This window comes from Oncorhynchus kisutch, linkage group LG8, assembly GCF_002021735.2.
Source record: "Oncorhynchus kisutch isolate 150728-3 linkage group LG8, Okis_V2, whole genome shotgun sequence".
Taxonomy (NCBI): Eukaryota; Metazoa; Chordata; class Actinopteri; order Salmoniformes; family Salmonidae; genus Oncorhynchus; species Oncorhynchus kisutch.
The window spans coordinates 23,841,405-23,855,516 of NC_034181.2; the positions used below are offsets into that span (position 1 = coordinate 23,841,405).

Consider the following 14,112-nt stretch of genomic DNA (forward strand, 5'->3'; position numbering starts at 1 on the left):
GTAGGAGGTGGTCTTATTCTCCATGGACTTTACAGTATCCCAAAACTTTTTGGAGTCTGTGCTACAGGATGAAAAATTCAGCTTGAAAAACCTGGCCTTAGCTTTCCTAACTGCTTGTATATATTGGTTCCTAACTTCCCTGAAAAGTTGCATATCACTGTGGCTAAGGGCAGTCAGGTCTGGAGAGAACCACGGGCTATATCTGTTCCTGGATCTAAATTTCTTGAATGGGGCATGCTTATTTAAGATGGTGAGGAAGGCATTTAAAAAAATATTATCCAGGCATCCTCTACTGACGGGATGAGGTCAATATCCTTCCAGGATACCTGGGTCAGGTCGATTAGAAAGGCCTGCTCGCTGAAGTGTTTCAGGGAGCGTTTGACAGTGATTAGTGGAGGTCGCTTAACCGCAAACAGCAGAGGTGTATTTAGAGGGCAAGTTGGTTAGGATGATATCTGAGGGTGCCCGTGTTAACGGTTTTGGGGTGATACCTGGTAGGTTCATTGATAATTTGTGTGAGATTGAGGGCATCAAGCTTAGATTGCAGGATGGTTGGGGTGTTAAGCATGTTCCAGTTTAGGTCACCTAGCAGCACGAGCTCTGAAGATAGATGGGGGGCAATCAGTTCACATATGGTGTCCAGAGCACAGCTGGGGGCAGAGGGTGGTCTATAGCAGGCGGCAACGGTGAGAGACTTGTTTTTAGAGAGTTGGATTGTTAAAAGTAGAAGATCAAATTGTTTGGGTACAGACCTGGATAGTAGGACAGAACTCTGCAGGCTATCTCTGCAGTAGATTGCTACACCGCCCCCTTTGGCCGTTCTATCTTGTCTGAAAATGTCGTAGTTAGTGATGGAGATTTCAGAGTTTTTGGTGGTCTTCCTAAGCCAGGATTCAGACACGGCTAGAACATCCGGGTTGGCAGAGTGTGCTAAAGCAGTGAATTAAAAAAAACTTAGGAAGGAGGCTACTAATGTTAACATGCATGAAACCAAGACTATTACGGTTACAGATGTCATCAAAAGTGAGCGCCTGTGACACGGACAAGGAGTAATTAAAGTTAATGAACACCATTCCAACTAGGAAGAAAGGAATGGTTTGTGGATTAAGTAAACAGATAAGGTAGTTAACCTATGGTTGAACCGACGAAACTGAGCTCTGGGGTGTTTTAGATAAGGCAGTGAGTGCATTCCTAGGTTTTCTGTTAATTAGAACTGTCAGCTAAGTGGTGATCGATAATGGTGAGGAGTCAAAAGTTAATTCAGTTGTGTTGTGTGTCTTGTGTTAGTGAGTTGGAATGAACTTTGAATGAACTTTTAAAGTTCCCTTTGTCCCGGTCAGGAGGAGGAGATTCATTTTAGAAGCAATGAAATGACGTCATGTTATTGTATATAAACCGTTGCTCGTGGTAACGTGGCAGCGCACTCCGAGAATAAATTCTGTAACCTATTATTGAAAAGACTGGTCTCCGTCTATTTTATGCAAACAAGAATCTTACCAATTCTCATAAAATAGATGAAGGAAATTCAATTAATGAAAACATATTGGAATAATTAAATTACAGTAACAGGTAGGATGTGAATAGAGTGGAGGTAAACCTAGGCATTGAGTGATGACGAGAGAGATATTGTCTCTAGAAACATGATTGAAACCAGGTGATGTCATCACATGTGTGGGTGGTGGAACTGAAAGGTTGGATAAAGTATAATGAGCAGGGTTAGAGGCTCTACAGTGAAATAAGCCAATAAACACTAACCAGAACAGCACTGGACAAGGCATATTGACATTATGGAGAGGCATGCTTAGTCGAGTGATCATAAGGGTCCAGTGAGTAGTGAGGTTGGTTGGAGTCACGGTGATTCAGACAGCTAGCCGGGCCATGGGTAGCAAGCTAGCAGAGGATGGAGGTCTGTTTTTAGCCACCTCGTGCATTTCCGTCAGTAGATTAGTGGGGTTCCGTGTGGTAGAGGGGACCAATCCAATTGGCAAAATTGATATAGTTATAGTGACCCAAGAAAATTGTTGCATAGACCTATTCAGATAACAGCCGATAAGACAGCTAACGATTAGCGGGCCGCAGATGGGCGTTCAGGTTACGTCGCGACAGAGGGGCCAGTTGGATAACTCCCTTGGGCAGATAACGTCGGTAGTCCAGTCGTGAAGGCCCTGTGGGGCTCCGCATCAGTAGTAAAACAGGTCCGAATAGGTGATTGTAGCCCAGGAGTGGCTGATGGAACTCTTCAGCTGGCTAGCTCCGGAATAATTGATGTTTGCTCCTGGACCGACGTACGCAATAGTCACTCGCATAGCAGCTAGCTAGCTGCAAGATCCAGGTGTAAATGTCCAGAGCTTGCGGTAGAAGTCCGGGGATATGGAGAGAAAATAGGTTGTACTAGAAACTGGTATTTGGCAAGTTTCACCCATTCTTCTTTGCAGATCCTCTCATGCTCGGTCAGGTTGGATGGGGAGCGTTGCTGCACAGCTATTTTCAGCTATATAAGGCTGTAACGTTACAAAATATGGAAAAAGTCAGCAGGTCTGAATCCTTTCTGAATGCACTGTATGCTGAAAGGCCAGGTGGTTCTATTGTTAAATAGCCAAATCCAGTAGTCACAAGAATCAGGACTAATAAAGCCAACGCAACTGCCTGTTTTACAAACAGTAGGCCTACCACATGAATGGGCATTCATACAATTTCATTGCAGGCTGACATTGTAGGTTATACCCCAGTGATCAATGATGTCTTTTTTTATCCTGTCCAGACCACCCCTCTTTTTTTGTGTCGTTCAGACTGGTCGACATTTTTGGGGTTGTAGTCTGGACCGGCTTTCAACCAAGTTATAAACGTCTATGATTGGTTCTGATTTTTTTCATTTATCTTACTGGGACTATTCTAGATTTGCAGGGGTATGGGAGGGCAATTTTTTTGCCTTGCTTAGAGCCGCAGAACGGCCAGGACCAGGCTTGGCTGTTTCAAAATATTGCGATAAAGATATCTTACAATATGGGTATTGCATATGTCAATATTGCAATTAATTGTGCAGCCCTAATGTGATTTGTCATTGTCATGGTTCATTCCCTATAATAATTCAAGGAACTGTCTAGGCCAGACAATACAAATAGAGCCATTCTCTTCAGACAAATTGATAAGCAGTAATATTGAATTAGATAATGGATCTTATTAGTTATATAAAAACAAATATTTAAATATTTTCCGTTTTTTTTTCTCCTACATATTATGTCACACTTATGTTGTGGATGGTGTTTTTGATCAACTAAGTGTAATGTGTCTGTCTCTGTCTGCAGCTTCCTTGGCCAAGGTCTGCCATCTCAGATGATGGGAATGGGACGAGCATCAATGCCCCCTTGGGTACTGGGAGGGGGCCCACTGTGGCCCCTGCTCTTCCTCCTGGCCCCATCCTGTCTTCGCTGATTCCCCTCTTCCCCACCCAAAGAGGCCCACATGGCTCCAGGTAGATGTCCAACTGAGGGAGAACTTAAAATGGAGGCCACCTGGTAAGTACCATCCATATAGTAACTAAATACCAGTATTGGTCAAACCATGTTCTGAAAACATATATTGTTATGAAGTAAATTATGTTGTTATTGTTGCTATAAATGACTTTACTGTTGTTGAAGGCAATCAAATGATGAGGCAGAAATGTATTTGTATACAGTGAGCTCCAAAACTATTGGGACAGTGACCATTCTTGTTGTTTTGGCTCTTTACTCCAGCACTTTGGACTTGAAATGTTCCAAGGACTATAAGGTAGGCTTGGGCGGTATCCAGATTTCTATATTGTCATACCGTCCTTCTCTTATCCCGGAATTTACGGTATTAACAGCATAGCAGACAAGGGGGACTAAAAGTGCAAGAAAAGCCTATCTTACCAGAATGCTATTACCAGAATGCTATTACCAGAATGCTATTACCAGAATGCTATTACCAGAATGCAAACTAAAAGCTCAATTCTAATGAGTGAAAACGAACAAACTAATTGCTTTTTTGTTGTCCCAATACTTTTGGTCCCCTAAAATGGGGGTACTATGTACAAGCTGTGCTGTCATTTCTAAAACAGTCCACCCGATAAGGATGAAAATACCCTCAATTCCAAAGTGCTGGAGTACAGAGCCAAAACAACAACAAATGTGTCACTGTCCCAATACTGTTGGAGCTCATTATATTATGAATTGTGTGTTTTATGACTGTTAGACCTAGTCATTGAACTGTTATTTTCTCCTTTTTCAGTAAACCATTGCAAAAGATTGGTACTAAAAGAGTAACATTGCACATAGGCTCAAACCATATCACCATTGGCTGCAGAAACGAAGCAGTCTATCAGTACCATGTCACTTTCACGTAAGTACATGTGTTAGGGAAAAAAAGAGCAACAATCCTGTGAAAAATATCTGCTGTAGAAATAACAATGCAGCCTTCATTAGGGCACATCATAGCAAAACATTTTACAACAGAAAACAATGGTTCTTATTGGACAGGTTCAGGTAGTCCCTCCCTGTTTACAGTATGTTGTCTTCCATTTGGTCTCAAAAAAATACACCCCAGTGCTGCAATATGAGCTGCTAATGGTCCACCACCAATTTACCTTTTTACATTTTGAGAAATTGGAGGTGTTTTTATTAAAGGCCTGTGGTCTACCTATGAGAGACGTTCTCTGGGGGAAAACCTGCCCTAAGTGCAGCCATGTCGTCTGAATTTTGCTAATCTCCCCTTGTTCTCTTCATGGAGTCATCTATTATACTTGGGAACATCGGGAAGGAATTCAAATTGTCCACAGACTGAGAAATTATACTCCAACTGAAATCTCTAGGATAATAGCAGCTGACTCAAGCCACTTGGTTTCCATCTTCATATTCTAGGCTGCAGGTGTGGCCAGGTTACTCAATGTGCAGAATGCACACTGGCAGAAGCCTGTACCTCCAGGTGGATGTGTCCCACAAAGTGCTATGAAACGACTCCGTCCTTGACTGCATGTGAGTTCAACCTAACCATTTAGAAGAATGGTTACATGACGTCACTGACTAACTTGTTTAATACTCTAAAATATGCATGATAAATCTGTTCTCTGGACAGATATTTTGAGGTGTACACTGAGTGTACAAAACATGAAGGACACCTGCTCTTTCCATGACAGACTGACTAGGTAAATCCAGGTGAAAACTATGATCCTTATTGATGTCACCTTACTTGTCCCATTGAGGGTGAATCGGTAAGACAAAGATTTAAGTGCCTTTGAACGTGGTATGGTAGTAGGTTCCAGGCGCACCGGTTTGTGCCAAGAACTGCAATGCTGCTGGGTTTTTCCACACTCAACAGTTTTCCATGTGTATCGAGAATGGTCCACGACCCAATGGACATCCAGCCAACTTGACACAACTGTGGGGTGCAAGTCAATATTAAGGTGTTCTTAATGTTTGGTATACTCAGTGTAGATACATACACATGGTGTTTATACCCACGTGGTGCACTGTCTACTATAGTTCATACCAATTTAAAACACTTTTTTGCCAAAGATATTTACAAATAGCATTTTCACTGATACACTCATATTTCAACAAATATTGACAAGTTCTCACAGAAAGTGCATCAGCCTGCTCATAGAGATTTGGACACCGAGTATGCCTCAACCACTTCAAAACAACCTCAGGGACTTGTGAGACTGAGGGGTTGTCTAGTCTTGGTCACTAAAGGGACATATGCTGGGAAACAATTGGGCTGACTTACAGGGCCTTTAGTGGTAACCTTTGTCTTTTTGACCCCTCTGCATCCCAGGAAAGTGATCTACCAGAAGAGCAGGGAGAGCTTCTGGGATGAGTGCACCAAAGAGCTGATTGGCAGCATTGTCATCGCCCGCTAGAACAACCACACCTACCGCATCCCTCAAAGATTCCTTCAACATGGCCGACTACAGGTAAGGCCGGGTCTAAAGTTGCCCATTCATTCAATCTCAAGCAGGCAACTAATCTATGTTTTTGAACAGAGCCGTGTGTGTTATTCAAGTGCATTTCCTATGTGTGTATTACAACCTTTTTCCTGTAATATGAACAGCAAAAACTACGGCATCACCATAAAAGATATGGCCCAACCCATTCTTATCCATCCACCCAAAAAGAGGTCCAAGCAAGGGGGAAAGATACAAATATTCCGCAGGACACGTTTGCTGACACTAACACACCCAACAACCCTGAAACAGAAGGCCACCTTATGGGGCGAGTCAGTGTTGGGATTAATCTCAACATACTCTGTTTTCATAGCTCTTACTGATGTTCTACTATCACACATGCTTTATAAATAGTCGTTTTGAGTTTCTATTGAGGAGTTGGAGACATTCTTCTCCATATAGATACAATGCGTTCTATTTAATTTAGTGTTTTTATCTTACAGCAAGTCATAACCGGCATGATCCTGCTTCTGCCTGAGCTCTCCTTCATGACTGGAATCCCTGACAAAATGAGAACGGACTTCCGAGCCATGACGGTAAAATCATTGTGTCAGCAATGCATTCTATTCCCTGGGGGGTTTTCTGTGACATTTACATTCTGTGACATCCACAGTCCATAAAGGCAGCACAGTGATTTTGATAACGCAGCATTTGATAACACATTAGCTGGTTACTATTGTTTTCTTTCAAATGTTGTGCTTACTTGAGTTTTCCTGCCTCAATTAAATAAATTGAATAATCCAAAAATGGTACACCATAAACCCAGCTGGCAATCCAGACAGGCTGAATGTAGTGCTCCAAGTATTGGGGATGGGGAAACAAATACTATTTGAACCCAGACACGTCAGAGATTAAATGGGAAGGGAAAAGTCAGAGTAATTATATTGTTATAAAATGAAAGTGACGGTTTAACCGTCCCAGGACCTGACAATGCACATCAATGTGAGTGAGTAGTGAGCAGCACACCCACTCCCGGAAGCAGCTCCTGAAGAACACCAACCCAGAGGCCCAGATGGAGTTGGCACACTGGGGGCTGGAGATCAGCCAAGACATCCTGGGGGTGAGGATACACACAGCACAGTTAAAGAATCAACATTTGACGGAAATGTGTTGTGTAGCTGAAGTCGCACATAAAATTAACAGTCATTTATCTGGTGGTGAGGCTCCACACAGATCATTAGACATGCTCACTCACACATTACTCTTAAAAAATGTTTGGATGCTGGATCGTCATTTGTGAAATCTATCAAGTGAAATGGACAGCAATAGGTCAGTCGCGTGTTAAATTAAATGCACAATTAATTAGAGCCCGACTGATATTATCTGCAGATGTTAGCCTTTCACAGAAACATTTGTATCAGTCTTTATTCCACCATTTAAAGCACCGATATTGTGTACATAGAATTAACAAATACGTGTGCTCATTTGCAGTTATTTTTTAGAATGTTTCAATGGTTGCCTGAAGAGGGGGCTCTGAGCTGCTCATTGAACATCATTCAGCCTTTCACTCAATCTGTCCAATTTAGTACCTTTTCGCCTCTAAAATGTATATAAAACACTATAAAGAGTTTATATAATGTGTCATTACATACATATTTGACGGTTTGTGTCGAATTTGAATCGGGTTGTTAGGGCGTTGCATAAGTGATCTTCAGAAGTAAACAGAGGCTTTGAGAGTCATGATCGCATGCAGTGATGATGGTATCCCCCCTTACCCCGTCACTGTCTATTTATTGTTTTTAACGATGAGAAGTGCTACACCTGGTGGAGAGATTGTAAGACAGAAATAGTTGCTTTATGCGTGCTGTATGTTACGGCATGACACGTCACGATGTAACGGAGGGTCAATTTATTCAACGTTTCTCCAAAACTATAGAGCCATTACCATGTCGATCAACGCTTGAATAGAAACGTAGTTCACACCCCAGATTTTGAAGTCAACACAGTCCCATTAATTTTCTTTGCAGCCTCGTTTGAATGTCGCGGTTGTGCACATTTGTACAGAATGGGGTGAGTTTACGTTAGCTAACCAGCAATGTAATTAAGCTCTATCTTGCCAGAAAGGTAGTTAGCCTAGCTAGCTAGCAAGCAATCTGTGCTACATATGTGCAAACACTGGACTGGCGCCAAAGTCAACACTGACTCATCCTTCATACAAAAACAACACTGTTACTGTCTAGGGCTATTATGTTAGTGGGCTTAGTTAGTTGGCGCAGTGTTCATGTTGCCATGCTGAGTCACGTGGTTGCTAAGCTTATCGTCAAGCAATCCCTCAAAATCAGGATATGAATCGAGAAACCAGCCTATTTTCCATGAAAGTACGTAATGTAACAATTTCAAAGCTATGCGATATTACAGAGAACAAGTTAATTGTCTCAAATCTCTGAAAATATTTACGTTTTACTTGTTGACGAAATTCATGCTAATGTTGTTTTTTTGAGCTGGCGCACAATTGACTCCCATACATTCCTGTGAAGGACAGCGCTTCTTGTCCTAGAATTGCCCAGAATGCACCATGCGGTCCATTGACAATGCATGGGAACATACACAATGGGAATGATTCCAATGGAGTTTACAATCTCCTGAAAATTATCTCTGAACAAGCTCTCATTGCACGGTTGTCATAAATTGTTTCTTTACATGACATTTGACTGTTGTAAAGCACTGTAGTGTAGTCTTAAAATCCGTGGAGGGGCCAGCTGAGTGTTAAACGCTCTACAACAAAGCTTTCTTAGTGTCCAATAAGCTTTCTCTGCCCTTAACCTTGAACACCAAAACAAAGGTCATATGGTTTGGTAAGAAGAATCTCCCCACAGGTGTGATTACTACCACTGAGGGTATAGAGCTTGAGGTAGTCACCTCATACAAGTACTTGGGAGTATGGCTAGACAGTTTCCTCTATCGTAATCGCTCCTCTTTCACCCCAGCTGCCAAACTAACACTGATTCAGATGACCATCCTACCCATGCTAGATTACAGAGAAGTAATTTATAGATCAGCGGGTAAGAGTGCTCTCGAGCGGCTAGATGTTCTTTACCATTCGGCCATCACTGCACTCTACAATCGTCTGTAAATTGGTAATCTCTGTATACCCGTCGCAAGACCCACTGGTGGATGCTTATTTATTAAACCCTATTATACCCTATTATTTTTATTTCTACTTTGCACATTCTTCCATTGCAAAACTACCATTCCAGTGTTTTACTTGCTATATTGTATTTACTTTGCCACCATGGCCTTTTTTGCCTTTACCTCCCTTCTCACCTCATTTGCTCACATTGTATATAGACTTGTTTATACTGTATTATTGACTGTATGTTTGTTTTACTCCATGTGTAACTCTGTGTCGTTGTATCTGTCGAACTGCTTTGCTTTATCTTGGACAGGTCGCAATTCTAAATGAGAACTTGTTCTCAACTTGCCTACCTGGTTAAATAAAGGTAAAATATATATATATATTTTTTAAACCTCTTAGGCCTCATTCCCCCTTATCTGAGATATCTACTGCAGCCCTTATCCTCCACACACAACACCTGTTCTGCCAGTCATATTCTGTGAAAGTTCCCCAAGGCACACACATCCCTGACAGTTGTGGTTACTTCATGTGATGTATTGTTGTCTCTACCTTCTTACCCTTTGATGTTGTCTGTGCCCAATAATGTTTTGACCATGTTTTGTGCTGCGGCCATGCTGTCATGTGTTGCTGCCATGCTGTCATGTGTTGCGGCCATGCTGTCATCAAATCAAATTTATTTATATAGCCCTTCGTACCTCAGCTGATATCTCAAAGTGTTGTACAGAAACCCAGCCTAAAACCCCAAACAGCAAGCAATGCAGGTGTAGAAGCACGGTGGCTAGGAAAAACTCCCTAGAAAGGCCAAAACATAGGAAGAAACCTAGAGAGGAACCAGGTTATGTGGGGTGGCCAGTCCTCTTCTGGCTGTGCCGGGTGGAGATTATAACAGAACGTGGCCAAGATGTTCAAATGTTCATAAATGACCAGCATGGTCAAATAATAATAGTCACAGGCAGAACAGTTGAAACTGTAGCAGCAGCACGGCCAGGTGGACTGGCGACAGCAAGGAGTCATCATGTCAAGTAGTCCTGAGGCATGGCCCTAGGGCTCAGGTCCTCCGAGAGAGAGAAAGAAAGAGAGAATTAGAGAGAGCATACTTAAATTCACATAGGACACCGGAAAGGACAGGAGAAGTACTCCAGATATAACAAACTGACCCTAGCCCCCCGACACATAAACTACTGCAGCATAAATACTGGAGGCTGAGACAGGAGGGGTCAGGAGACACTGTGGCCCCATCCGATGGCCAAACAGGAAGGATATAACTCCACCCACTTTGCCAAAGCACAGCCCCCACACCACTCGAGGGATATCTTCAACCACCAACTTACCATCCTGAGACAAGGCCGAGTATAGCCCACAAAGATCTCCGCCGCGGCACAACCCAGGGGGGGGCGCCAACCCAGACAGGAAGATCACATCAGTGACTCAACCCACTCAAGTGACGCACCCCTCCTAGGGACGGTATGAAGAGCCCCAGTAAGCCAGTGACTCAGCCCCTGTATTAGGGTTAGAGGCAGACAATCCCAGTGGAAAGAGGGGAACCGGCCAGGCAGAGACAGCAAGGGCGGTTCATTGCTCCAGAGCCTTTCCGTTCACCTTCACACTCCTGGGCCAGACTACACTCAATCATATGACCCCCTGAAGAGATGAGCATTCAGTAAAGACTTAAAGGTTGAGACCGAGTTTGCGTCTCTCACATGGGTAGGCAGACCATTCCATAAAAATGGAGCTCTATAGAAGAAAGCCCTGCCTCCAGCTGTTTGCTTAGAAATTCTAGGGACAATTAGGAGGCCTGCGTCTTGTGACCGTAGTGTAGGTATGTACGGCAGGACCAAATCAGAGAGATCGGTAGGAGCAAGCCCATGTAATGCTTTGTAGGTTAGCAGTAAAACCTTGAAATCAGCCGCCCTTGCCTTGACAGGAAGTCAGTGTAGGGAGACTAGCACTCGAGTAATATGATCAAATTTTTTGGTTCTAGTCAGGATTCTAGCAGCCGTATTTAGCACTAACTGAAGTTTATTTCGTGCTTTATCCGGGTAGCCGGAAAGTAGAGCATTGCAGTAGTCTAACCTAGAAGTGACAAAAGCATGGATTCATTTTTCTACATCGTCTTTGGACAGAAAGTTTCAGATTTTTGCAATGTTACGTAGATGGAAAAAAGCTTTGAAACAGTCTTGATATGTTCTTCATGTGTTGCGGCCATGCCGTCATGTGTTGCGGCCATGCCGTCATGTGTTGCGGCCATGCCGTCATGTGTTGCTGCCATGCTGTCATGTGTTGCGGCCATGCTGTCATGTGTTGCGGCCATGCCGTCATGTGTTGCTGCCATGCCGTCATGTGTTGCGGCCATGCTGTCATGTGTTGCGGCCATGCTGTCATGTGTTGCGGCCATGCTGTCATGTGTTGCTGCCATGCTGTCATGTGTTGTGGCCATGCTGTCATGTGTTGCGGCCATGCTGTCATGTGTTGCGGCCATGCCGTCATGTGTTGCTGCCATGCTGTCATCTGTTGCGGCCATGCTGTCATGTGTTGCGGCCATGCTGTCATGTGTTGCGGCCATGCCGTCATGTGTTGCTGCCATGCTGTCATGTGTTGCGGCCATGCTGTCATGTGTTGCTGTCATGCTGTCATGTGTTGCTGTCATGTGTTGCGGCCATGCTGTCATGTGTTGCTGCCATGCTGTCATGTGTTGCTGCCATGCTGTCATGTGTTGCTGCCATGCTGTCATGTGTTGCTGCCATGCTGTCATGTGTTGCGGCCATGCTGTCATGTGTTGCGGCCATGCTGTCATGTGTTGCTGCCATGCTGTCATGTGTTGTGGCCATGCTGTCATGTGTTGCGGCCATGCTGTCATGTGTTGCGGCCATGCCGTCATGTGTTGCTGCCATGCTGTCATCTGTTGCGGCCATGCTGCCATGTGTTGCGGCCATGCTGTCATGTGTTGCGGCCATGCCGTCATGTGTTGCTGCCATGCTGTCATGTGTTGCGGCCATGCTGTCATGTGTTGCTGTCATGCTGTCATGTGTTGCTGTCATGTGTTGCGGCCATGCTGTCATGTGTTGCTGTCATGCTGTCATGTGTTGCTGTCATGTGTTGCTGTCATGTGTTGCTGTCATGCTGTCATGTGTTGCTGTCATGCTGTCATGTGTTGCTGTCATGTGTTGCTGTCATGCTGTCATGTGTTGCTGTCATGCTGTCATGTGTTGCTGTCATGTGTTGCGGCCATGCTGTCATGTGTTGCGGCCATGCTGTCATGTGTTGCTGTCATGCTGTCATGTGTTGCTGTCATGTGTGGCTGCCATGCTGTCATGTGTTGCTGCCATGCTGTCATGTGTTGCTGCCATGCTGTCATGTGTGGCTGCCATGCTATGTTGTCGTTTTAGGTATCTCGTTATGTAGTGTTGTGCTGATGTTTTAATAAAGTGCAGTTTCAGATTTACTTTGAGACTAAGTTAAATTCATTCAGCCCTTCAGCACAAACACTTCTGCATTCTTATCTACTGCCATAGACAAATCTGTATGTTTTACCTAAGGTATTTAAAAATAAATTTGTATATGTTTTGTATTTGTAGAGGATATAGTTGCTTTTTGGTGGTGATCATGTAATCCACAAATAAAATGTTCTTAAATTGTAATATTTAGTTAAGAAATCATCATTTGGAGTATCAGTTAATCCTTTTGAGGCACAATGTGAAAAAAATGTATGATTTTTTTATTCCACCTCTAAAAAAACATATTGGTAATAGGTAACTTTTGCCTCCCTAAAATCACTAATCGGACCCAAAAATCCTATATCGGTCGGGCTCTACAATCGCTATGTTTAGGTTTATTAGGCTCGTCCTGTGTGCAGAAAGCCTACCAACACAGCTCCCAGGGGCCACGTTGAAGCTGAGTTTAGCTTTCGAAAAATAACTTAGAACAAATGGCTTTTCCTTCAAAGTTTAACCACAAGAGGATGTCATAAATTGTCTCAAAGCTGCTTTTAAAAGTTGAGTAATAAAATACATTCCCAAGAGTAAATCTCAGTTGATAAACATTTGGCAGTGACCTGCTGGCAGCTCCTAATGGGTTAGAATAGTTCAAGTCTTCTAAAATTCCTGCCGAGTTAAATGGACTCAAGGGTAAAGAATATTTAACGTGATCTTACTACTTTGATTGAGGACAGAGTATGTATCCAGTACTCTCTGGTTTTACAAGCACTTGTAAAAGGACTTTTTCTTCTTTTTTTCTCCCCCCCTTGAGATGTTCCATGCATACAGGCTCACAAGCCTTTCTTTGTGTAACTATAAAAAGTACTATGAACTATTCTGTTGGTTCATCTAGGTTACAGGAAGAATTCTTCCCCTGGAGACCGTCTGTCTACAGTCAGCGTCCTTTGTCACCGGAGCTGATGTCAGCTGGTCCAGGGAGGTTGTCAGGGATGCTTTAATCAGCTATGTGAGTCACCGGGTCAAAGGTTCAAGTACAGCCCACTAATGTCAGGGGAATGACTAGCTTACTATTGCTTGGGCGACATTATGATTGCATCCTATAGCTGTCACGTTCTGACCTTAGTTCCTTTGTCTTGTCTTTGTTTTAGTATGGTCAGGGCGTGAGTTGGGTGGGCAGTCTTATGTACGTTTTTCTATGTTGGGGTTTTGAGTTCGGCCTAGTATGGTTCTCAATCAGCTGTCAATCGTTGTCCCTGATTGAGAATCATACCTAGTTAGCCTGGGTTTCACTTTTGAGTTGTAGGTGTTTGGTCCACACAGTACTGTTTCGGTTTTCGTTCATTCACTTTATTGTTTTGTATTTCAGTGTTCAGTTCGTTTCATTAAATATTACATCATGAACACTTACCACGCTGCGCTTTGGTCCGATCCTTCTTCCACCTCTGAATACCGTTACAATAGCGACGATAATTGACAGCCATCATCAATCTTGATGCCACAAAAGATGGTCATAGCCTATATTTTCAGTAAATGTGTCAGCAGGGTTTCTGTTTGGCCTATTACCTGGAGAAAGTTTAGTTTCAATAATAATATTTAAATTTCTCAATCATTATCATAAAAATCTGAATTCAAATTATAATCTT

At 43.2% G+C, this 14,112-nt stretch overlaps 1 pseudogene; it reads left to right on the plus strand.

Moving 5' to 3' along the window:
* The window catches only part of LOC109894922 (piwi-like protein 2), a 34,360-nt pseudogene extending 20,718 nt beyond the window's left edge, over nt 1-13,642 (plus strand).
* Nucleotides 13,643-14,112: the final 470 nt, after the last annotated feature.